The 24,326-nt window shown below is 38.0% G+C and overlaps 1 protein-coding gene across 5 annotated transcripts in view; it reads right to left on the bottom strand.

Moving 5' to 3' along the window:
• Positions 1–24,326, bottom strand: part of CTNNA3 (catenin alpha 3) — a 1,760,513-nt gene that overhangs the window by 1,701,757 nt on the left and 34,430 nt on the right. The gene's annotated exons all lie outside the window — the stretch shown is intronic.

Below are 24,326 nucleotides of genomic sequence, written 5' to 3' on the forward strand. Positions count from 1 at the left end.
AGGAGAGGCAGGCACACTTGATGTAACTTTTATTGAAAAAAAATCCGATTAAAAGTGAACCTGCATAGTTCAAACCAGTGTTGTTCAAAGGTCAACTGTATTTCATAGTAACATGACTCATTTCCAGTGCTGTCGGTACACCTACAAAAGTCAAGTCATGGCACCAAGAACAGCAACAGCAGCCACCGTGGAGTTCCCAACTAAAAATAGGAAGGAAGTGAGAGTCTTAGTGATTGAATTTCAAAATATAGACATTAAAATGTCCTCTCTTCAACTACCCCAGTCATCAAATCATTTCTATGTTAAATATTTACTGAACACCTATTTTTTACATTGTTCTGGATGATGGAAAAGAAATGCATTTCATGCTTTCATGGAGTTTACATTCTTAATATTGGCAGCATACAATAAACATATAAACAAATTTTAAAATGTAAGGTTCAGTAAATGTTTTGAGGAAAAATAAAGTTGCGGGAGGGAATAGAGTGAGAGAGAGTGGGGATCGGGGTGGTCAGGAAAGGCCTCTTGACGGGGGACTTTGAGTGAGACCTGTTTGAGAGGCCAAATGAGTTAGGGGAAAGGGTAGAAGACAGATCTGAAAGGTTACAAAGGGCAAGAAAGTAGGTCATAGTAAGGATTTGGACTTTGTCCCCTGAGGCAACCACTGTTCTATATGATTCAGAATGTTTCTCCCTCTCCTAATATTAGTTATCTCTATTCTCAGCCTAAATAGACTAATACTGACTTAATTATAATTATTTTTGCCTCCCTCTTAATGTAGATTGCTGGCTAAAAAGTGGTATAAATTTTATTTTATAATTATTTCGTATTTTGGAGACACAAAATTTTCTACTCTCATTTTTGACTTTTATCAAAGTTCTGTATTTTTTATATGAAGTTTCTGTAATTAAAACAATACACACATACACAGCCTTCTAGAGCATTCTTCGAGTAGCAAAACTTGAACAAACGCCTCACCACAAGTATATGAAGTGAGAAATGTGTTAATTAGCTTGATTTAATCATTTTACAATGTATACATATATCAAAACATCACAGGGTACACCATAAATATATATAAATTTTATTTGCCAATTTTAATTTAATAAAGCTTGGGGAAAAAAAGAAAGAAATGAATCTTAACAAATACAAGAACAAACTCATAATAAGAACATTATTTGAAGATAAAAATTAAGCTTCTGTATTTGGAAACAAAAACATCATACTGAATTACATTATTAAAAAACACCCATTTCTGGCCAGGGGCAGTGGCTCATACCCGTAATCCTAGCACTTTGGGAGGCCGAGGCGGGTGGATCACCTGAGGTCGGGAGTTCAAGACCAACCTGACCAACATGGAGAAACCCCCTCTCTACTAAAAATACAAAATTAGCCGGGCATGGTGGCGCATGCCTGTAATCCCAGCTACTCAGAAGGCTGAGGCAAGAGAATCACTTGAACCTGGGAGGCAGAGGTTGCAGTGAGCCGAGATCACGCCATTGCACTCCAGCCTGGGCAACAAGGGCAAAACTCTATCTCAAAAAAAAAAAAAAACCCATTTCTTAATTAAATCTTGGATCACAATTACAAGTTTTGGATTAAATTTTTATAAACAAAGCTTTAAAATCACCATCGTAGAGGAATGAGAGAAAGGAAAAAAACAACTTGTATCTAATATTTAAAATAGAAGACCTGAAACTCCTCTTGAAAGCTAAGCTGCTGCATGTCATGAAACAGTAGAGGCTCATGATAATCATGCATCACATCTTTGACAGCAAACTACATAATGCTTCCTGCTCAGTAGCCCCTAGAGATTTTGGTTGTTGTTTGTTTATGGAGCATTTGATGTTTGTTTACTTGGATATCTGGACCCAGTTTTTATCCATGAACTCAAAAAAAAAAACTTAAGAAGTTATGGGGGAAATATGTGGATGAAAATCATTTTCATCTGCCCTCCTACCCTCCTCCCCTTACCCAATAGATCCTCTGTTTCATTCTAATTTGCTTTATTTCCATGTTCATTACCCAGAGTGGAATGTCTTGTGGCAGGCCTTTGTTTCCTCTCTTAGAAAATAAAAACAATCATTGTTATCCTACAAGACTGGGGAAGGTCAAATAAGGTAAAGTATTTTGTAAAATGCATAATATGACACAAATATTTGTTGGCATTTCATGTATATTTTCTAGTTTGTTCCCCATGTAGGTGCAGAAAATTGGTTATAGGAATCTTTAACAAAGGTATTCTCTCCGGATCTAAGTTTATCTTGCTCTTGGGGCCCCCCATGCTAAATGTGGCAGTTAGCAAAGCTCATTCTATATGCTTTACAAGCAGCTAAATAAGATCATGTGTCTTCATCATGGATTATATAAGAATAATAATAAGCCTGATTTATTACATGGGTTTTCATAAATTCCAAAAGGCAAATATCTCACTCTTGTCAGTCTAATTTATATATTGAGAGTTGAAAGGTATTTGTCCAGATTAAGACAAATTATAACTACCAGTTTAAAATCTTTGTTTAAAACAAAGAATAAGTATCATTGTCTGAAGTGTTCCCTCGGAATGTATTTTAAGTGCTGCAATTCATGATGCTTCCCACTGCACATTCCTCCTCTATTGTTCAGATCCTCCATGTGCCAAATGTTTTCCATAGAATAGCCTGGGCTTTGAAATTAAAATGAGCGTTCCAGAAATGCTTTGTTCCTTATAATAAATGCCAGAGAAGTAAGAAATGTGAAAAGAACTTTGTATAAGAACATCATGCTTCCATCAAAAAAGGCAATTGCAACTTGCAAGTTATTCACTTTTATAAGTTGTTTGTACCTACGTCTTCTTTTAAAATACTCCAATACAGTTATTTGATATTGATTAAACTAAAGTCAAGTGAGGTTTTCAATGATTCCTTTTATTTCAGAAAGTAAATATGGCTTGGCAATCCTGTGGAAAAAAAGAAAGCTGAAACTATTTTTTTTTAACCCTAACTCACCTAAGAGATTTAACTTACTCCTATCAGTGACTGTGACTCACCATAGCAGATGATTCTCACCAAGGGGGAGGATAGGAGGGTGCTATTTGAAAAGGTCTCCCACCTCTTGAAGGAATACCAGCAACCAGTAAAATTAGCTTTCAAGTTATCCTGTAAAATAAATCCTGTGTCCTCATTTTCTTTTTCAGTACTAAATCAGTTATATTTCTGTAAGAAAGTTTAGTTGGAACAACTTGCAACAAAGATGATTCTAATGTAGGGTTTAAGCCCATGTCTTGCTAACTTTACCTTTTGCCACAGATACAAAACCCTCCCATTCCCCTCTTTCTCAGACTTTAGGGGTCCCTCTCATATAGAAAATCTCCAAGCTTGCAGCATTAGAGAGCTTGGGTTTGCTTACTTTCTTTAGTCTGTAAATCTGTGCTAGGCTATAAAGACACACCTTCATCGTAGATACAGGAAGGAACTTCCATGGGAATGGTGCTAAATTAAAAGTTTCAAGTAATTTATAAAGAAGAAATTCCCACTCTATTAATTCTGCAAGTTTAACATTCCACAAAACCGGACATATTTTCAATGGTGTGTAAAAATATTTATATATTAAAAAAAAGAATATAAAAAAAGGTTTTTATAGATTTTCCAAATTTAGGTGTGCTTCTCTAAATGCTCTAAAGATGCTGAAAATTAAATTGATAAGCTTAATGAACCAAGCCATCAACTGTCATTATATAGAGCCACACTGGCACACAATATGAACACTGTAGAATATGTTGTGACTTTCATTTGTTGTATCAGCGCAACAATTACTTTAGCATCTCAGGTACTAGCTTTGTGAAATGACTTTTTTTTTTTTTTTGAGACGGAGTCTCACTCTGTCGCCCAGGCTGGAGTGCAGTGGCACAATCTCTGTTCACTGCAAGCTCCGCCTCCCAGGTTCACACCATTCGCCTGCCTCAGCCTCCCAAGTAGCTGGGACTACAGGCACCTGCCACCACACCCGGCTAATTTTTTTTGTATTTTTTAGTAGAGACAGGGTTTCACCATGTTAGCCAGGATGGTCTCGATCTCCTGACCTCATGATCCGCCCACCTCAGCCTCCCAAAGTGCTGGGATTACAGGCGTGAGCCACTGCGCCTGGCCGTGAAATGTCTTTAAATGCCAACTTGGGTAACACAATTATATTCTATAACCTTGTTCCTTCCCAATATAGTTCTGATTTTTTTAAATTCTACTCTCATTGTAGTATAAAAAGGCCCTCTTAACAGCCATCTCTTTTCTTGTTTATTAGCTAAAACACTTTGAATTTCAACCTTCCTCCAATAGCTCACAGGAGCCTTCAGGGCTACTTTTGCTCCCTTGAGTTAATTTTAATGTATGAAATAAAATATAAGACATTTAAGCTATGTTAATTAGCTAAAACTTCAACAGGGTTCTGAAAGAAATTAGAAGGGTAGAAAAATAAAACTGCCTATAGATAAGTAAAAACTGTGATCTTTCAAAGTAAAAGGTACAAACCAGTCTTGGGGAGGAGAGGGGGTGTCCCTTCTTCAAGTCATTGATAATTTCAACTATTCTTTTACTTCTACCAAAACAACCCTTACTGAATTAACAAAAGTACAGAGGAAGATTAAAGGGTTGAGAACCCAAAAAATGCCTCTAGATAACATTCAACACCCCCCCAAACCAACTTCAATCTTCTTTTAGTTCCTTTCAAGCCAATAAACACTTATATTTTGTTCAAAATAATACCCTAGGCATTCAGGAAATAAATATGAATAAGCTCCAATATGGTGATAAGAGAAATACACAACTAGTTGCAACATTAAAGGCAGAATGATAACTGTTTACACTTATATAAATACAAAGAAAGTGCTGCCAAAATTGCAAACATTCACAAGGATTAAGTAGGACTTCCAAGAAGAGCCTTTGAGAACAGATAATTTTCTACCAGAAGAGATAAAAGGGAGGTATGTAAGCCAGGGAAAGAAAATTGTGTGCAAAGGGGCAGAAACAAAAATTTATTTTGTCTGAAAGTAGCAGATAGCCAAACTTAGCAAACTGTGGGGTAAACACAGGCAATAGGGTGAGAAGGCCAAGAAATAGGTTGCATCTTAAATAAAAAGTTATAAAAGTCAAAGAAAGAGTTAATATTTAATGTAATAGGTGATAGAAAATGAAAACACAGCATGCCCAAAGTAGAGAAGCCTTTGCCCATCAACCTGCCTCTCCACCATCTGTATTTTTTACCTCAGTGGCTAACACCTCTAACCTGAAGCAGAAACCCGGAGGTCATCTGGGCTACTCTCTCTCTCTCATCTTCCTCTCCAAGTCCTTGTCATCCATGACACAGAAACGGGACATCATTCTCTGCCCCATTCACCAATCTATCATTATGAAAAGTGTGTGCAATGATTCTGCCCTCGTTGAATCTTTCATGAAGCCTCTCCTGAGAGGTCTCACTGCCGCTGCACCAGCCCTATATTCCCACTAGAGCCGTCTCTTGAAAATGCAAATCTGTCATATTTGCACTACCTGTAGGCTACCTGCTGCCTACAAGCAAAGTCCAAACTCTTTAGCGTAGCTTTTGAGGCAATTTTGATCTCACTCCTGACTAAATTTTCATTCTCATCTTCTATCTGTGGAATCTGACCACAAACTACTTGTTAGGCTCAGAACAGGAAATGTTCAGCAACCTCAACCTGGGGTGACTCCCTCCCCTCACAGCTCCTTGTTCGTAGCTCTTGTATCACTCATTATACTGTCTTGTAATTAGCTGTTCACATATTGCCTCCTCTGCTCTACCACGAACTCAATAAGGACAGGGGCCGTGCTTGACTCATCCTGAAAACACAGAGCCAGCGTACTGTGAAAAATAAACAAACAGTGGTTGACTGGATGAAAAAAAAAAAGAATAAAACCATACATTTTAGAAGCCTTTAAATCAAGAGTCACAATGTTCAGTGATTCATACGAGGTTACCAAAAGAATGGGTTGCTACAGCAAAATTAAAGTTTAGTGATAACACATAGCAGCTTTCATTAAAAGGAAGTCCTTAATGTGGGATTTTCTGCCATATCTCCTGTCTAGTTTAGTTGGGGTCTGATCAGTTCAATGTAATCTAGGATCAAGTATATTATATTCAGTCTTTTTTTGCCCCCCCAAAAAAGACACGTTACTTAATTCATTTTCAAACTACAAATAAAAAGAGCTGGCACATCCTTTTTATTACTGATTTTTTCATTTTTTTCAATCCTTGTGTTAGTTTTCTAGGGCTGCCATAACAAAATACCACAGACTGGGTGGCTTAAGCCACGGTTCCCCAACCTTTTTGGTACCACAGACCCATTTTATGGAAGACAACTTTTCCACAGACCCGGGGGTGGAGTAGGGGTAGACGTTTTTGTGCCCGGAGTTGGTTCCTTCTGGTGGGTTCGTGGTCTCGCTGACTTCAAGAATGGAGCCACAGACCTTTGCAGTGAGTGTTGCAGCTCTTAAAGATGGCATGGACCCAAAGAGTGAGCAGTAGCAAAATTTATTTTGAAGCGTGAAAGAACAACACTTCCACAGCCAGGAAGCGGACCCTACCAGGTTGCCACTGCTGGCTGGAGTGGCCAGGTTTTATTCCCTTATTTGTCCCCGCCCATGTCCTGCTGATTGGTCCATTTTACAGAGTGCTGATTGGTCCATTTTACAGAGCGCTGATTGGTGCATTTTACAAACCTCTAGCTAGCTGCAGAGCACTGATTGGTGCATTTTACAATCCCTTCGTAAGACAAAAAAGTTCTCCAAGTCCCCTACTTGACCCAGGAAGTCCAGCTGGCTTCACCTCTCAGTTTCAGGATGATTCAAGTGGATTACATTTATTGTGTACTTTATATTATTATTACATTGTAATATATATGAAATAACTATACAACTCACCATAATGTAGAATCAGTGGGAGCCTTGAGCTTGTTTTCCCACAACTAGACGGTCCCATCTGGGGGTGATGGGAGACAGTGGCAGATCATCAGGCATTAGATTCTCATAAGGAGTAGGCAACCTACGTCACAATAAGGTTCACTTTCCCATGAGAATCTAATGCCACTGCTGATCTGTCAGGAGGCAGAGCTCAGGCAGTAATGCAAGCGATGGGGGTTGGCTGTAAATACAGATGAAGTTTCTTTTGCTCACCCACCCACTGCTCATCTCCTGCTGTGTGGCCCAGTTCCTAACAGGCCATGGACATGCACCAGTTGGGGTACTCAACTGGTACTGGCACTGGAGGCCTAGGGGTTGGGGACCCCTGGGTTAAACAACAGAAATTTATTTTCTTACAGTTCTGGAGGTCAGAAGTCCAAGACCAAGGTGTCAACAGGTTTGGTTTCTCCTGAGGCCTCGCTCCTTGGCTATCAGATGGCTGTCCTCTCTCTGTGTCCTCACATGTATGCACACAACAATGATGTCTTTCCCTGTACATCCTAATCTCTTCTGATAAGGACACCAGTCATATTGGATTAGGGCCCACCCAAATTACCCCATTTTAATTTAATTACCTCTATATCCAAAGGCCCTGTCTCCAACTACGGTCACATTCTGAGAAAGTGGGGTTAGGGCTTCAATATGTGAATGTGGGGGTTGGAAATGGCACAATTCAACCCATAACAATCTTTACCACAAGTGATAGAAAAAGTGTAAAATAACCATAACCTTTTAAAAAATATAATTTAGGGTTTTGTTTGTTTGTTAGATAAACAACCACTGCTAACATAAGCCATTACTCCGAACTATTGAGGGGCAGTAACAAAGCACATGTAGATCCCTCTCCAATTCCACCAGCCCTCTGTGCCACACAGATGGCATAACAAAGCAAAGGGATTTACATGTCAAACACATAAGCAGTTGTAGCTAAATATCCTAATCCAAGAAGTGCACTTACTCCTGGATAAATATGAAGCTAAACACAACTAGGAAAAGACCACATGCTGAGAATAATACCAAATTAGTTTCTTCTAGTTTTCACTTAACCACTTACCATCCAAAAACAAACGAGTTTGGACTTTACCATTCATTTATTCAACAAATATTGATGGTGCACCTACACTGTGCCAGAACATGGCAATGAGCCTCATTCTAAGAAGGTGGGGGAACAGAGAATAAACAAATACATAAGTAAATGTGTAACACAACAGCAGGTATTCTTTTTTTTTTTTTTTTTTTTGAGACAGAGCCTCACTCCATCACCCAGGCTAGAGTGCAGTGGTGCTATCTTGGCTCACTGCAACCTCTGCCTCCTGGGTTCAAGTGATTCTCGTGCCTCAGCCTCCCAAGTAGCTGGCATTACAGGTGCCTGTCACCACGCCCAGCTAATTTTTGTGTTTTTAGTAGAGATGGGGTTTCACCCATGTTGGCCAGGCTGGTCTCAAACTCCTGACCTCAAGTGATCCACCTGCCTCGGCCTCTCAAAATGCTCAGATTACAGGCGTGAGCCACTGCACCTGGCCAATAGTAGGTATTGACAGATGCTATGAGGAAAGTGAAAAAGGGTAAGAAAATAAAGAGTGAAAGAGAAGGGCTAGTTTAGACTGCATATTAGGGAAAGCATCTCTGATTAAGTAAGAAGGATCCAAGGAAATAGAAGAATAAGACATTTAAATATCTGGAGGAAAACATCCCAAACAGAAGAAACAGGCGCAAAGGTTCCAAAACAAGAGCTTGACTGTTGTATTCCAGGAGCAATAGGAAGGCTGGTATGGAGGCACCAAATTGTGCAGGACTTGTAGATCACCACTAATGCTCTCAATTCTATTCTTATGACTGGAAGTTACTGAAGTGCTTGAAACAGGAAAGTAACATGATCTGACCCCAAATTTTAAAGCATCATTCTAAATGCTCTAGGCAAAACAGACTAGAGACAGCTCTATGCAAAACAGACTAGGCAAGGATGGGATGAGGAATAGAAGAAGGGAAAGCAGTTAGGAGTCCGTTGCTGTAGCCCAAGTGAAGACCACACTGGCTTCTTTGAGGAAGCAGTGGCGGAGTTAAGAAATGACAAAATTTTGGTATATTCTAAAGTGTCAACAAGGTTTGCTGACAGATTGAATATGGGTTATGAAAGCAATATGGCATCAAGGATGACTCTGGCATCTGGCCTGAGCAGCTGAGTAAATGGAGGTAATATTTACTAGTTGAGGAAAGTAAAGGGACATGAGTAGGAAGGGAAATCAAGAGTTGATGGATTACCATGGCATTAGCCATGTTAAATTTGCCTTTTAGAGTTTTTAAAGTGGAGACTAGTATACAATTCTGGAATTGAAAGAGGTAAAAGTTGGAGATATGTTTCGTATAGGTTACTTTTTCAATTTAATTGTTCACTTGTCAGTAGTTTTGCTGATCTTACCAAAATTGCAAAGACGTTTGGGGAAAAATTTTTTTTTAATCAGAGATTGAATGAGATCTCTTAAAAACGATGTATAACTGGAGAAGTCACAGGACTGAGCTTTGAGAAACCCCAACAATTAGGTGTAGTATTTCTCAGGAAACCCAACCGTTAACATATTAATTCTAGGATATGTAGATTTTGTCATTTCAAACATTACTATTATTTAGAGGAAATGCCTGTTTTTTGAAACTAAATTTAATAGTTGTTTTTTAACTTTTAAGTTCAGAGGTACATGTGCAGGTTTGCTAAATAGGTAAACTCATGTCATGAAAAGTTGTTGTACAGATTATTTCATCACCCAGGTATGAAGCCTAGCACTCAATAGTTATTTTTCATGATTCTCTCCCTCCACCCTCTTATAGGCCCCAGTGTCTGTTGTTCCCCTCTATGTGTCCATGTGTTCTCACCATTTAGCTTCTACTTATAAGTGAGCACACAAGTGGTATTTGGTTTTCTGTTCCTGCATTAGTTTGCTAAAGATAATGGCCTCCAGCTCCTTCCATGTTCCTGCAAAGGACATGATCTCATTTTTTTTTAATGACAGCATAGTTTTCCATGCTGTATATATGGTGTATATATGCCACATTTTCTTTATCCTGTCTACCACTGATGTATATTTAGGTTGATTCCATGACTTTGCTATTGTGAATTGTGCTGCAATGAACAGGCATGTGCATATATGTCTTTATGGTAGAATGATTTATATTACTCTGGGTATATATCCAGTAATGGGATTACTGGGTCAAATGGTAGTTGTTCTTAGGTCTTTGAGGAACTGCCGCACTGTTTTCCACAATGGTTGAACTAACTTACAATCCCACAAACAGCGTATAAGCATTCCTTTTTCTCTGCGACCTCTCCAGCATCTGCTTTTTTTTTTTTTTTTTTTACTTTTTAATAATAGCTATTCTAACTGGTTTGAAATGTTATCTCATTGTGGTTTTGATTTGCATTTCTCTAATGATCAGTGATGTTGACCTTTTTTTCATATGCTTGTTGGAAAAATGCCTGTTTTATACAGAAAAAAAATTCAGACAAATTCAGTTTTAAAAACGTAATGTTAATCATATAGTCTCCTTTTCTACAAATAAATATTTCAAAAAATGAGAAGAAAAACTATAAAGATATTAAATTAAGCAAACTAAAGAGAAATTATATTCATGCTGTAAATTATTCCTAAATCAAACAACTAGTCATTCCGGTAAATCAATAATCCATAGTTTATAGGACAGTACTGATTCAAAGAAATGTTGAATAAGAAAAAGCAAAAAGTCAACCTTTTTCCATCAATAACTTTTGACTGCTTAAAGGAAACAAAACAAAAAGTAAAAAATCCAATCATACCAAAGAAGACTCTAAAATAAATAAGTTGACTGCACATGTAATAGCTTAGATATGTTCACATAATCCCTTGGTCTGTCCAGCCCCGCATTCTACTTCCAGCAGTGACTGATGGTAGAATATGGTTATGACTACTACTTACGTATTCCAGAATTGTTTGATAATCATTTACAACCCTATCAACCATAAATTGAATAAACTATGCCAATATTTTGTCATTTGTGTTTGCTTTACCAACATAAACTCAGAAAGTTTTATCTGCATTTCCCTCCCACTATCTGCTGCCAGATTCCCTTTTTCACATCTACCTTAGATGGTCAGATTTACTCTTTCTTGTTCTCTTCTAACACAAAACTCCATTTTATTGACAATATCCAGGAGAAAATATACATAGCTACTTGCTCATCATGATGAATATGAGAGATAATAAACATTAAGCAAAAAAGATCATCAAAGATAGTGATTAGATTTGCAGGGCTGAAGATTTTATAGCAACCAAAATATGATTTAAATGCAGCTCATCAGCAAATTAAATACTTATATTCAGTTTAAGATTGATTAGGCTGTATCCACCTCATTTGTCAGAACTGTCTCTAAGTCAATAGTCATTTTGTCTCATTGTTTGGGGTAAAAATTAAATACCAGTCACCCATCTTGAATCTCATTGGCCAGCACTTGATCTTTAATGTCCCAAAGTCCCTTCTTTGATATTACCATAGTCTCTCAATTCTAAAATACTATCAACTACAACACAAATCACCAATGTAATCACTTCTCTTAAAAGTGTAAATATGGATATTTTGTCAATATTGAACCTTCCATAACCAAGGTGAAGCCAAGAGACTTATTGTCTAGGAATAAAGACAGCAGACAGAACAAAGATACCATTGATCATCTTTGAGTTTCAAAGCTGACTTTCTTAAGCTCTCAAGCAAGAAAATAATTGTGAAGCTGGAGGCATCATACTACATGACTTCAAAATTTACTATAAAGCTATATTAACCAAAACAGCATGCACTGGCATAAAAACAGACATGTAAAGCAATGGAATAGAATAGACAACCCAATACCAAATCCATACATTTACAGCCAACTGATTTTTGACAAAGGCACCAAGAACACTCATTGGAGAAAGGAGAGTTTCTTCAATAAATGGTGCTAGGAAAACTGGATATCCATATACAGAAGAGCGAAATGAGACCCTTATCTCTCACCATATTCAAAAATCAACTCAAATGGACTAAAGATTTAAATGTAAGGCCAAAAATTATGAAACTAGTAGAAGAAAACACAGAAAGAGAAAATCATTTTCTAACTCCTTTTGGCTCTCATTTAGCAAAAGCTAGATCTGATAGACTAGATCACAGTTTTATGATAAAGAAGATCTGGTCAGACAGGAAAAAGAAGTGTGGACTATTGGAAGAAAGGTCTCAGAAACAGGTTAGACACATTTTATTTCTCTTATCTGGGCTTCACCCAGATTAAAAGCTGTATTGGCTCTCAACTAACACAGTTAGTTGGGAAACACAGAAAGCAGAGGAATTTTTATTCCATTTATCTTCAAGACTTTGAAAGAAAATTGTTTTATGAGCTCCCCTGCACAAAACTTCAGGGGTAGCTACAGTGTAATCTTGCCATCACAATCTTGAAGCTCAATAATACATAACAATGTAAATGGGTAGAGAGAAGTTCAGCTTAGCTTTCTTAAATCAGTCTTGATTCCCATGAGGCTTAGATGAAACCCAGAACATCCTGGATACCATGAAAAACAATCAAAATGAGGCTATGTTGAAAAGCAGTGGGCCTGCCCTGAGTTCACCATGGTGAAGAGCCAAGTGATCTAGCAGAGTCTGAGGGTACATAGATAATGCCAGATACTGGATGGAGGATGTAGCTGGGACTTCGAATCCGAAGCACCATCAAGGGCCAAAGTGGGGTTAAAGCATCCTGGAGAAACCACAGACCCTAGCCAAGCTACAAAAGAACGCCCCACAAAGCATATAAGGACATCAAGAAATGCACAGAGGTGCCCACAAGATGACCATGCATGGGACCCATCACTCCCTCAAAGGTCACAGTCCAGAGAGCATTCCAGACCAGCCACTCGGCAGGCACTAAGTGTCCAAAGGTCACCACATGGGTCCAAAGGCCGCATCTCCCACCGTGAAATCATATAAGCAACACCCTCAACCCAATCTCCTGTTTTAGAGCATTTTATCTAAAAAGACTGAGCATTTACCAAAAGGGACTGTTTATATTGTTGAATAACATCAGTTTACCATCTTATTGGCTTAAACAGAAGGCATTTATTCCAATTCCCAGTAGGTAGGAGTTTATGAGGAAGGTCAGATCACTTATGAAAGATAAAGTGTGCTGTGGGAAAACTTGTAATCCCCTACAAGTACAAAAGGGAAAGCTACATTAAATGTTTATTTCCATTATACGATGCATCCTAATTTCAGAAATGGTAAAAAATGTGAGGTGGACAATGTGGGAAAATGTGTTTAAATTAACGAAATATGGTATCTTGCAAATCAAGATTGAGAATGTAAACTGTTTCCTAAAAGAAAAAACTCATCTGAAAAACCACATTTATTAAGCCTTAATTTATTTAACTTGTAGAGCTTTCACTATTGTACATATATATGTGTATATATGTATATGTGCGTGTGTGTGTGTGTGTGTGTATATATATATATATACAGAAATGTGGATATCTATGTATTCAAATTCAGCTACAATGAGGTTAAAAAGGCATAGAAGGGGCACCATTTTACGGCAAGCTTTGGGCCAAGAGGCAGAACCATGCTCACTACTGGCTGATATCATGGCCAGCATAACAGTTCTGACATGGTAATCACCTGGGAGCTTTAAAAATTATTGTCTAGTCCTACTTCCAGAGATTCTGATTTAACTGATTCTGTGTAAGGCCTGGGCATCAGGACTTTTAAGAGCTCCCCAGGTAATTTTATTGTGCAGCCAGGGTTGAAAACCACTGGGCTAACAGAATCTCAACAATAACAGAGATTTTCTGAATTGCCTACTTAGTACTCTTCCTCCAAGTAAGCCTTCTGTATCTCCCACAGGGCTTGGCCACAAACCACTCCATCATACTTTATCTCACTGGGGGCTCTCAATTGTGTGTGAGATAATGCCCATTTCTTACCCTTCCTTAACCAGGGAGTGCAGAGTAGCTCCATGAGAAAATGGTCAGTCTAGGCCAGGCGCAGTGGCTCACGCCTGTAATCCCAGCACTTTGGGAGGCTGAGGCAGACGGATCACGAGGTCAGGAGTTCAAAACCTGCCTGATCAACATGGTGAAACCCTGTCTCTACTAAAAATACAAAAAATTAGCTGGGCATGATGGTGCACGCCCGTAGTCCCAGCTACGGCTGGGAGGTTGAGGCAGAAGAATCGCTTGAAACTGGGAGGCAGAGATTGCAGTGAGCCAAGATCGAGCCACTGCACTCCAGCCTGGGCAACACAGCTAGACTTCATCTCAAAAAAAAAAAAAAAAAAGAAAAGAAAATGGTCAGTCTAGAACCAGGGCCTTCCAAGACATAGAAGGGGCACCATTTTACATCGTAGGAGCCAAATCTGGCCTCTTGTCTATTTTGGTAAATAACAAAATTTTATTGGAACACAGCCACACCCATGTGTTTACATATTATCTAAGTTTGCTTTCACATTACAACAACAGCAGAGTAGTTGCAATAGAGACGCTACGGTCCCCAAAACTGAAACTATTTACTATCTGGACCCATACAGTAAAAGTTTGCCAACCACTGGTCTAGAGTCAGAGTTTTCAAGCTGCAACAGTATCTCGTAAGACAAGTTAGATGTCCTGAAATAGCCCGGGGGAGTCTATGAAGGGTAGAGTCAGACCTTGAGCAGTGAAAATGACAACATCTGGGGAGATATGGACTCTTCTATCCTTTCAGCCAGCTGAAGCACAATTGCTTCTATCAATCTATTAATATCATTTTCCACTAAGAGGGCAGGTGTATCTGGGCTTATCAGTCTGCATCACCTGGCTGTGCACACAATCAGTTTATAAGAGAACAATTATATCCTAAAGCTAAGTTAGAAGTGGTTATCTATGGAATCAGTCTGAATTCATAGAGGAAAAGATGAGCTGTGATTGAAAGATAAAGTATTAACAGAAACAGAGTGAATTGGGGTTGGTTGGAGAACCCTGAAAAAGAGGGGAGCAACATTAAAGTGAAGAAAATCACAGTCTAATAGGACAAAAGGTTTAGGAAGCAAGCTGAGAAGAGGTGAAGCACATACAATGAATGGCAGCTACCCACAGATCATCTCAAAGCTACCAGTTTCTGCTGGTGGGGGCCTCCTTGTATCCTTGCCATGCACGCTCCCACTGGACTTGCACTATTTTAATCAATTAGCTATGGGTTTTCTTATCCTTATTTTAATGTAATGAGTGACTTCCTTTTTCTCCACTATTTGTGTCTTAAGAAATACTATAGCCTAGCCATTTTCCCATGGGAGCAGTTTTCTGGCAGTAAAATCATGCAGAAATTGAAGAATTCACTTTATTAGAATCAACTCAGCTATACTGAATCACCTTAAACTTTAAAACATTACTGAGGCAGAATTAAGTTTATTTCTTCATCCTACCATAAAAATAACATCTTTATACTTATTAAGCCTTAAGCCTATTAGTATTTAAAAGACACTTAATTTACTAACTTTTAAGGTTACTCGTTGAGGTTATAGTCAAAACTCCATTATTTGCTTACAACGTACCCTACAAGAACACTCTATGTGTGCAGACTTCCTTTTGAGATTTCCTTGGAAGCTTCAAGATTAATTCTGATACAAAATTCTATTGATAGAATAATCAGCAAGAGTACAAAAAAGAAGCTTGGAGGTAAAACCAAGAAAGCATAAGTAAATGGCATCATGCTTATTCAAAAAGACCTATAGAAATGACAGAAAGCAACCACAAACAAAACTTGAACTGTTTTCTGAAAGAAACAAAGGAAGTTATATTCTAGAAGGCTAAGAAGCCAAAGGGGGCAGACATGTTCTCTCCCTGCTACCTGAAAGCCAATCAAATCTGTCTGTAGAGCAGTGGAAAATTAACTCTTTGGGCATCTAGGCATCTCTTTGCATAAATTGATATATATGATTGCTTGCTGCCTTTAGAGGGGGTTGTGGTCAAGAAGAGTAGAAAGGAATTTTGACGAGAGTGGGGTATAGCAGAGAGGTTCTTCATAGGAGCCAGGCAGGAAAGAAAAACATGGTGCTTGGAAAAGCTAGGACTAACTACTCCCCATGCAGTCACTAGGACTGGCCTTGACTCTAGTAAGGAGAGGGGAGAGAGTAGAGAAGAAGCTGAAAGGGATCATTTTCATAGGAATCGTGTGTGACTCTAGGTGCAATCATTGCCTCACTGGGGCCCATATGAGAGAGTACAGCACAGAATTGGGAAGAGAGGCATTCTCCCCTCTTTTGTAGGAGCCTAGCGCCATTCTACCACATTGAGGATTGGCAGCTGAAGGAGACCAGAGAATTTCACCCCAAAATATGGTACCCTGGTATGTTTATTATTATTATTATTATTTTGAGACAGAGTTTCGCTCTTGTTGCCCAGGCTGAAGTGCAATGGTGCGATCTCGGCTCACTGCAACCTCCGTCTCCCAGGTTCAAGCGATTCTCCTACCTTAGCCTCCTGAGTAGGTGGGATTAGATTACAGGCATGCACCACCACGGCTGGCTAATTTTTTGTATTTTTAGTAGAGACAGGTTTCTCCATGTTGGTCAGGCTGGTCTCGAACTCCTGACCTCAGGTGATCTGCCTGCCTCAGCCTCCCAAAGTACTGGGATTACAGGCATGAGCCACTGCGCCCAGCCGATTATTTTAAATTAAACACCCTTGGGGACCAGCAGACACTGTAAGAAGCTTTACTCTGATACTCCCTTATCTGCCTGATGCCCAGACTCACCAAAGAAAAAAATAATTACTTCTGGTCCCTTCCCTGAGTTTTCATCAATTTAATAATAACTCTAATCACAGGCAGGTAGACTGATGTCTGTCAACACACCTGGACAGACGTTTGTCAAAAACCATGCTCTGCGGGCCCAACAAACTTTGTCCCAGGCCACTGTATGTTCTCCAAGCCCACTGAATTTCCCCTAAAAATCATTTACTACACCCCAAGTTGACACATCTCCCCCATCTCCCCTCCTCTATGAAAAAGGGTATATAAGCATCTGTACCCGTTGGGTTATGAGGCAATCATTCTCCTACTGTTCCCCTGTGTTGTGCACATTGAAATAAATTTTGTGTGTCTTTTCTCCTGTTAATCTGCCTCTTGTCAGTTGATTTTTCAGCAAAACTTCAGAGGGCAAAGAGGAAGCAATCCCTTTGACCTTACAGATTTGGCATTGTTAGTGGGATAACCAAAACTGCTCTGCTCCTCTAGAAGCTGCAGTCAAAGGAACACAGGACCTGATAGGTGAACAGAATGATAAGAAATTCTTACCAGTCAGACTCCCAGTCTCTCTCTCTGCAGAATCTGGTCAAACAGACGAGAAAAATCAGTTTGTCTCTTTTTTCTTTCCAAATTTAAGATTAATGGGAGAAAAGCATTTGTATGACTAGTCTTAGATGTAATGACTCTGGTATATTTTTGCTATGAATATTCATATTGTCCATCCTTTTCCTCACAGAAGTAGTCTTTATTTTTTCCTTTATCTCTGTCTTTCTGTGAAGAGTCCCTCTTGTTTTATGTCCTTGAGAGCTTGACTTTTGACCAAGTAGGAGCCCTATCTCTTGGTCTCTGCCATCCAGTGGGCATGATTTTTGGGCCACGTCCGGTGGCCAGCCTAAAAGGACTAGGAACCCGGAGGTACCTAAGATATTAAGCAGCACACTCTGTTCCAAATGTGCCAAGCTCTCAGCAAAGTTTTTCTTAAATAAGAAATCCCATCCATAAGGGGCTTTTGTTGTCCTAACTCTTGTTGCCTGGATAGTCCTGGAAAGTCCAATCCCAGGAGGACCTACTCAGTGTCACAGATTAACAGATCTATGACTGGTGCCCCTCCCTCCTCAACACTGGAGGCACCATATGAACAAACACCTCCTCAACCATCTATCACAAGTGTCCTTTGCTATATTAGACTTTTTCTGAAAGTGAATTTTGAGGGGATCATGAGAACTACATCATCTTCCCATTTTTATACTGCCATTTACACTGTCCATGATAGTCTAAACCTGGAAAGCTACCTCTGAGACTCCATGAAAACGGCTCATTAACTTGAGTCATTTATGGAATAAATAAATTGGCTATACTTAAAAGAAAACTTTTTAGAGAGTGCTTGTCTTAAACAGCTATCTTATTCGTAGCTATTTTTAAAAATATTAAAGGAATATAGCCTTAGAAATTCTCTTAGTAAGATTTTTAAAGCAGAAATAATATTCAAAGGAAACTTAAAATCCTGTACACTCAATTCCCTGCTTTAGATCCATTTAGGATCTGCAAAAGGCACTCTGGCCTGTGATCTAATGGCTAGGATTCCACTGTTTCATTGCCTCAACTCAGGTTTGATTTCTAGTCAGGGAACCAGCCCCTTGGAGATGTAAATCCTTTAACTCAGGGGAAAAAGGAAACATTTATAAAAATTAGTTTGAGGGTCAGGCACGGTGGCTTATGCCTGTAATCCCAGCACTTTGAGAGGCTGAGGCAGGAGGATCGCTGGAGCCCAGGAGTTTGAGACTAGCCTGAAACAGATCCCTTCTCTACAAAAAATTAATTTAAAAAATTAGCCAGGTGTGGTGGCATGCATCTGTAGTCTCAAATACTCAGGAGACTGAGACAGGAGGATGGCTTGAGCCCAGAGATCAAGGCTGCTATGAGCCATGATTACACCACTTCACTTTAGCCTGGGCAACAGCAAAACACTGTCTCAAAAAAAAAAAAAAAAAGAAGTTTGAATTACTTATTTTGAATTTATGTTTGTGTGACCCTTGACTTTTTGGGGTACCCATTTGTCATTGATCTTTTTCCCTTCCATGGACAGTTATGTTCCTGTTCATCACTAAGTCTCTATTTTCTTCCAGATGTCTTTGTGGGGTGGCTCTGGATTTTCTGAAGACTGCTTCTTTGTACCTCTTTGGAGATGTCTTGTACTCCCTTGGTTAAATCATAAACGGCTTTTTTGGTTCTGAATCACTTGGTAGTTACCTTTGGTTTAAAAGAAAAAAAACTGAAGTTCAGATAAATAAAGTTTTAAAAAAATAAAGTTTACTTCTCCTTCCTTTCTCTACGTCTGATACACATGAAGGGATCTAGATGGGACTTCGAGTGACCCTGAAGCCTCTTGAGAACCACAACAAAAAGGTACCACTGACTCCCTGTTTTGGGGTTCTCTGTTTTCCTCATGGAGCCTCAAAAGTCGTGAATGGGTTCCTCTCAGGTCTAAAATCTCTACTCTTTTTTGCATTAAACTCCCTCATCTATTTGACTTTTGTATACATACATGTATACGTGTGTGTTGTATGTTGTGTCTACATGTATGTATTTGTCTATATATGTGTTTGCATATTATCTACATGATACCAAATTGACTTAAAAATAAATGAGTACTCATAAATTATATAACTAGCCCAAAACTTTTCAAGTTCCCTTGACTTTAATAAATCTTTGGTAAATAAAGCTAGTTTTAAAATTGCTAGTAAAATAAAAATGTCTTCAAAATTTAATTTAGACATTTTTGCCTAGGTCTACTGGTCACACAGGTTTATGCTATCTCTGTTAGATGTTTTAAGGTCATAAAACTGTTGTTTCTATGATATTCTTGATATTTTCTTGATTTGTATATAAATTAAAACTGTAAGTGCTGGCTGCTGGGCTCCCAAAAGCCTTACACACATCCTACTGTGGCTTGTTGAGCCAAGCCCAATATGGCCCCATCCTCCCTGGTCCAGCTCTGCCTCCTGGTCATGCTGAGAGGGGTCAGATCCTCCCAACATTGTCTTCACAAGTCCGTCCTCTGCCCTGGGCCCTATATTGGGTGTGCAAATCCAGGATTCAGACAGGTCCTACCCTTCGTAGTCATCCTGGGTGCCACATGGGTACTCAGAACCCAGGACAACTAGAGCAGGGACAATGGGGAGGGACCTGTGTCCAGTATCTCAAAGGCCTTAGTTAAGATAAAATTAGCTGATGCTGGTTTTGCTTTTTCAAAAAAATACATAATAACCTAAATAAATAGCTTTATTTTCCATGAATAATTCAAATATAACTGTTAAAAAATATTTTTCAATAATTTAAAATCTTAAGGACATGTTAAGTAGTAGAGAATCATGAAATGTTTGAGTCATTTCTAAGTAAGTTAAAATACTAAAACATTAATTATTAAGCATAGTTTAGATAACTTTGACATCTTGTTCTTATATGGCATAGAAAAGCTAAATATATCTATATCTGTTAATGAGCAAAAAACTGATGAAACATCTTTCTAAAAATTATAAAATTGTTTTCACTTACAAACACTGATATAAAACAGTTCAAAATTACTTACTTCCTAGGTTTTCAGTAGAAATTAGGGTTACTAAGAGTTACTATTAAAATTAGTATATAATTAAAACTACTATATATGATAAACAACTATGTATGGAGTATGTAAGGGAAGTAAAATGTTATAAGGTATGAGGATGTGCTTTTGTTGAGAAAAAGCAATTTCATATAGTTCAGAGATTATGTAAAGGTTGTTTCAAAATGAGAAAAATGATATAAATAAAACTAAATGGGTATAGAAAGTTGAGAAAGAAAGAATTTCAAAATAATTAAAGTGAATGAAATTAAATAAATTTACTATTTGTTTTTAAACTAAGCCTTAAAATCAAAAATAGTCTACAAAACTAGAATTTTATTTTCTCCTTTGAACAAGATTTTCATATAGTATCAATAAGAAATAGTAAATGACTTTGATTCACATTTTGAGTAAACTGCAAAAAAAAAAAAAAAAAGGGAGAAACAGCTTTTGTGTGCCTCATGCTATCTTAATAGGTCTTTTGAGTATTTGAAAAACTAAGTCTCATCTCTGTCAAACTGTCAAAGAGTAAAGGTTTTGGCTTTTGGAAATCCTTTATTACACCAGCTAAATGAATGACTTTATTTCACAGTAATTTTTGATCAAATATTTTAAATGTTTGACATACTTGACAAGCTTCCCAAAATCAACCTTCGAATTCTAAAGTAAGTCTTTTTGACTTCAAACTAACTTTGGGATTTTCCCAAAGACCCCTGAAGTATCCAAAAGAGAAATCATAAACAGGTTTAGTTGATATATTAAATTATATGGGAAGCACTGTCAAATAAGAAATAATGTTTAACCTTTTTTCTGAGTTATATTTATATGGCTATCTTTGTATGTGTTCCAAAACTGTATGAGATTTCTTAAAATATGATATATCTTGGTATATGTTGTCATTCATAATTATGAGTGCTATGTTGAATTGTTGTAGGCCACAAAAAAAAGACCAAATATCTTTGTCAATTGTTTATTTAACCATGGCCATTTTAAGTCCCATTGTCCACAGTTAATTGTTTTATTCTGATGCTTTTTTTTCTTGAAAGCTGTTCGCAAATCCTGAAGTATGGGTCTTCAAAGAAGTTCATGGGAATAACACTGACAAATAAAGGTTTCTGACAACTCTGAAACTGTATAAGTGAATCTATGAACTGTGTAAAAATTCCAGGACTCTAATAAAAAAAAAAAAAACTGGACTCATAAAATTGCTAAACTACCATCAAGCAGAACAATAATTAATTACATGGGACTGAACTGATAAAAGACTGAAATGATTATTTATGATTTTTTATTTAGGCTAATTCTTTTTATGTTTTGTTCTCCAGAGTTAAAAAAAAACAACAACTTTTTAAAGGCTACAATTCCCCTGTGTTATGCGCACTGAAATAAATTTTATATGTCCTTTCTCCTATTAATATGCCTTTTCTCAATTGATTTTTCACCTGAACTTCCAGAGGGCAAAGGAGAAATTTGGCCTTCACCCCTACATTGCTTTGAAACCACTAGGACATGGCTACCTTGGCATGTTCATTTCCAGTTTCCCAGTGAGTACTATCGGCAGCAGTCACCATCCACCAGCAATAAGCTGAAGCCAGACAAAACTGGAATACGTGGCAGATACGCTGGTTTGGGAGCACAAGTGAGTCATAATTCAGAGACTTCAAAATTTGGAAATGTGGGAATGAACAGAAGAGAAAAGAGGTTTTATAGGAAAATCCCCACTCTAGCACAAGCAAGTGAGGTCAATTACAGGAACTCTGGATTGCTGCTGCTAATGGGACTTCCTCTGAACTTGCAAGGGTAGAGTAGGAGGCCAGGGAATCAGATTACATAAGGATAAGCATCTGGCCTACATGGCCCAGTGGTCTGGGAACTGAAAACAATGAGTCCCACAGAGGCTGAAGTATAATTCTGAGAATAGAATGTAGTTTGGAAACTGAAAAAAATCTGTTAAAACCCTGGCAACTAGGTAATCTTATTGTTCCTGAACAGCAGGAGTTTGTGAATCCAAACCTGAAAATGCCACATTCACTATGACTCAACTCTTCCCCTTGTTTCTACTTTCTGTGTATCTTTCAGCTTTGCACCTAATAGAACTGTTTAACCCTAGGTACTAACTGCTTAAATCTCAGAATATAGTCAACTCCTCAAAAGGAGGATGCTAACAGGACCAATTCATGATCATTCCCCAGAGGCAGAGCTCTCATGGCAGAGCACCTCACAGGGTTCTTGCCAACCTGTAACTGAGTGTCACTAAGTCACTTGCCCACCCTGATAAAGTTAGCTGTAACAAGGGTGCCAAAGTGTCTTGAGAGCATTATGGAGACTTAACAAAAGGAACCCCTAAAAAGAAGGCAAAGGGAATGTAATAGTTATTAAGGCTGTTCACAAATATTCCCATTGTCCTCTGGGCACAGGGCAGGATCACATACCCAACATCCACTTTGACCACATAACTTGCTTTGACAAAAGCAATGTGAATAGAGGATTGACATATGTCATGTCCAGGTGAACATTTTAGGAGTTCTCGCATGATTTATCATGTTCCATTTCCCCAGTTGCAATGACAGTGGAAGCACATGTTGAGATAAGTCTATATTAGCCTGGGTCTCTGAGTGCCTGTCTCAAGCAGAAACCCCAGCTCACATTGAACACGTAGCTTGAGCAGGAAATAATTTTATTAAGCCTCTGAGATCTGGGGGTTGTCTTCTTATCACACACAACCTTGCTTATGCTGACTAATACAGGGGCTGGTAGGTAAACCTGCCCCAGTGAGTATTAAAAGCCATCCCCAAGGGGACAGGTGGGAGACACTATGGAGGTAGAAATGAAAAAAAGGCCAAGAGGTCCTACAATACTTAGAGGTGAACGACAAAGAAATAATGTTTATTACTGTTCATCTAACTCTAGATTTACTTCTTGAAAACATGGGATATATTTACAGTCAGAAAATACATTTGACCTTTGCCCTTCAAAAAAAAACTTTACAAAAGATAACACATTATAAAGAGTTTGTTATTACTATTATTTTAAGGGATTTTGAGTAAGTCAATTCTTTTAACTCACATTCAACATAAATCTGACACCTACCAAACTGTATTTTGCAGCAAATAAGATTACAGACAGTTTCATTATATAATGACTGTAGCATGATCTAGCAGTTTATATCCCCTTCAGAGAGTATACAACATAGAGATGTAAATTCTTTGAAGCACATTTCTGCATAAATGGACTTTCTGCATTGCATTGCCAAACTTGGATCTTGAAAGTGATAAAGTGCAGATGCCTACAGTTGCAGTCATAAAAATGTAATTGCTGAGAAATTATTTCTGATCCATTGGACGAATTTATTACAGAGGGATGCAACTGTGTAAGTTATCACACAAGAAACTGAAAGTGAATGGTTGAAATATATCCCAGGCTAAATATCCCTGAAAAATGACCCAAGAGAAAAAAATCTCTGTGCCCAAGAGAAAAAAAAAATACATTAAAGATAAATCAGGTTTGGTAGGGAAGACTTTGGTAACCGTAAAAGAGCAGAAAAAAGATTTATGAAGAAATGAATTCAGAAGTTAGAGTGACATAATAGTATCTATGACCAATTACTCCAAAAATTAAAATGTAATTTTGACTTTGAGTTATATACAGAGGTGATAAGTAATTTCTGTGGAACCCTGGAAGCAAAGGAATATAACATGAAGATAAATCATGAGGAAAGTGAAGAAATTTTTAATGGGACTACTGAATTAATAACTTTAGCTGGTGGCAATGTGAACTTAAAGACATGAACTTCTTTTGGAATGTTTTCCAGTGTAATCAGAGACTATATTATGTACTTAAACCATGTAACTATTTCAAATTAAACACTCTTTGTAACAGTAGCCAAAATATGGGAACAACCATCTACAGATGAATGAATAAAGAAAATGTGGTGTTTATGCAATCGAATACTATTCGGTCATAAAAAAAAAAGTAAATCCTGCCATTTTCTAACATGGATGAACCTGGAGGACATT

Source organism: Pan paniscus, chromosome 8 (genome assembly GCF_029289425.2).
Source record: "Pan paniscus chromosome 8, NHGRI_mPanPan1-v2.0_pri, whole genome shotgun sequence".
Lineage (NCBI taxonomy): Eukaryota > Metazoa > Chordata > Mammalia > Primates > Hominidae > Pan > Pan paniscus.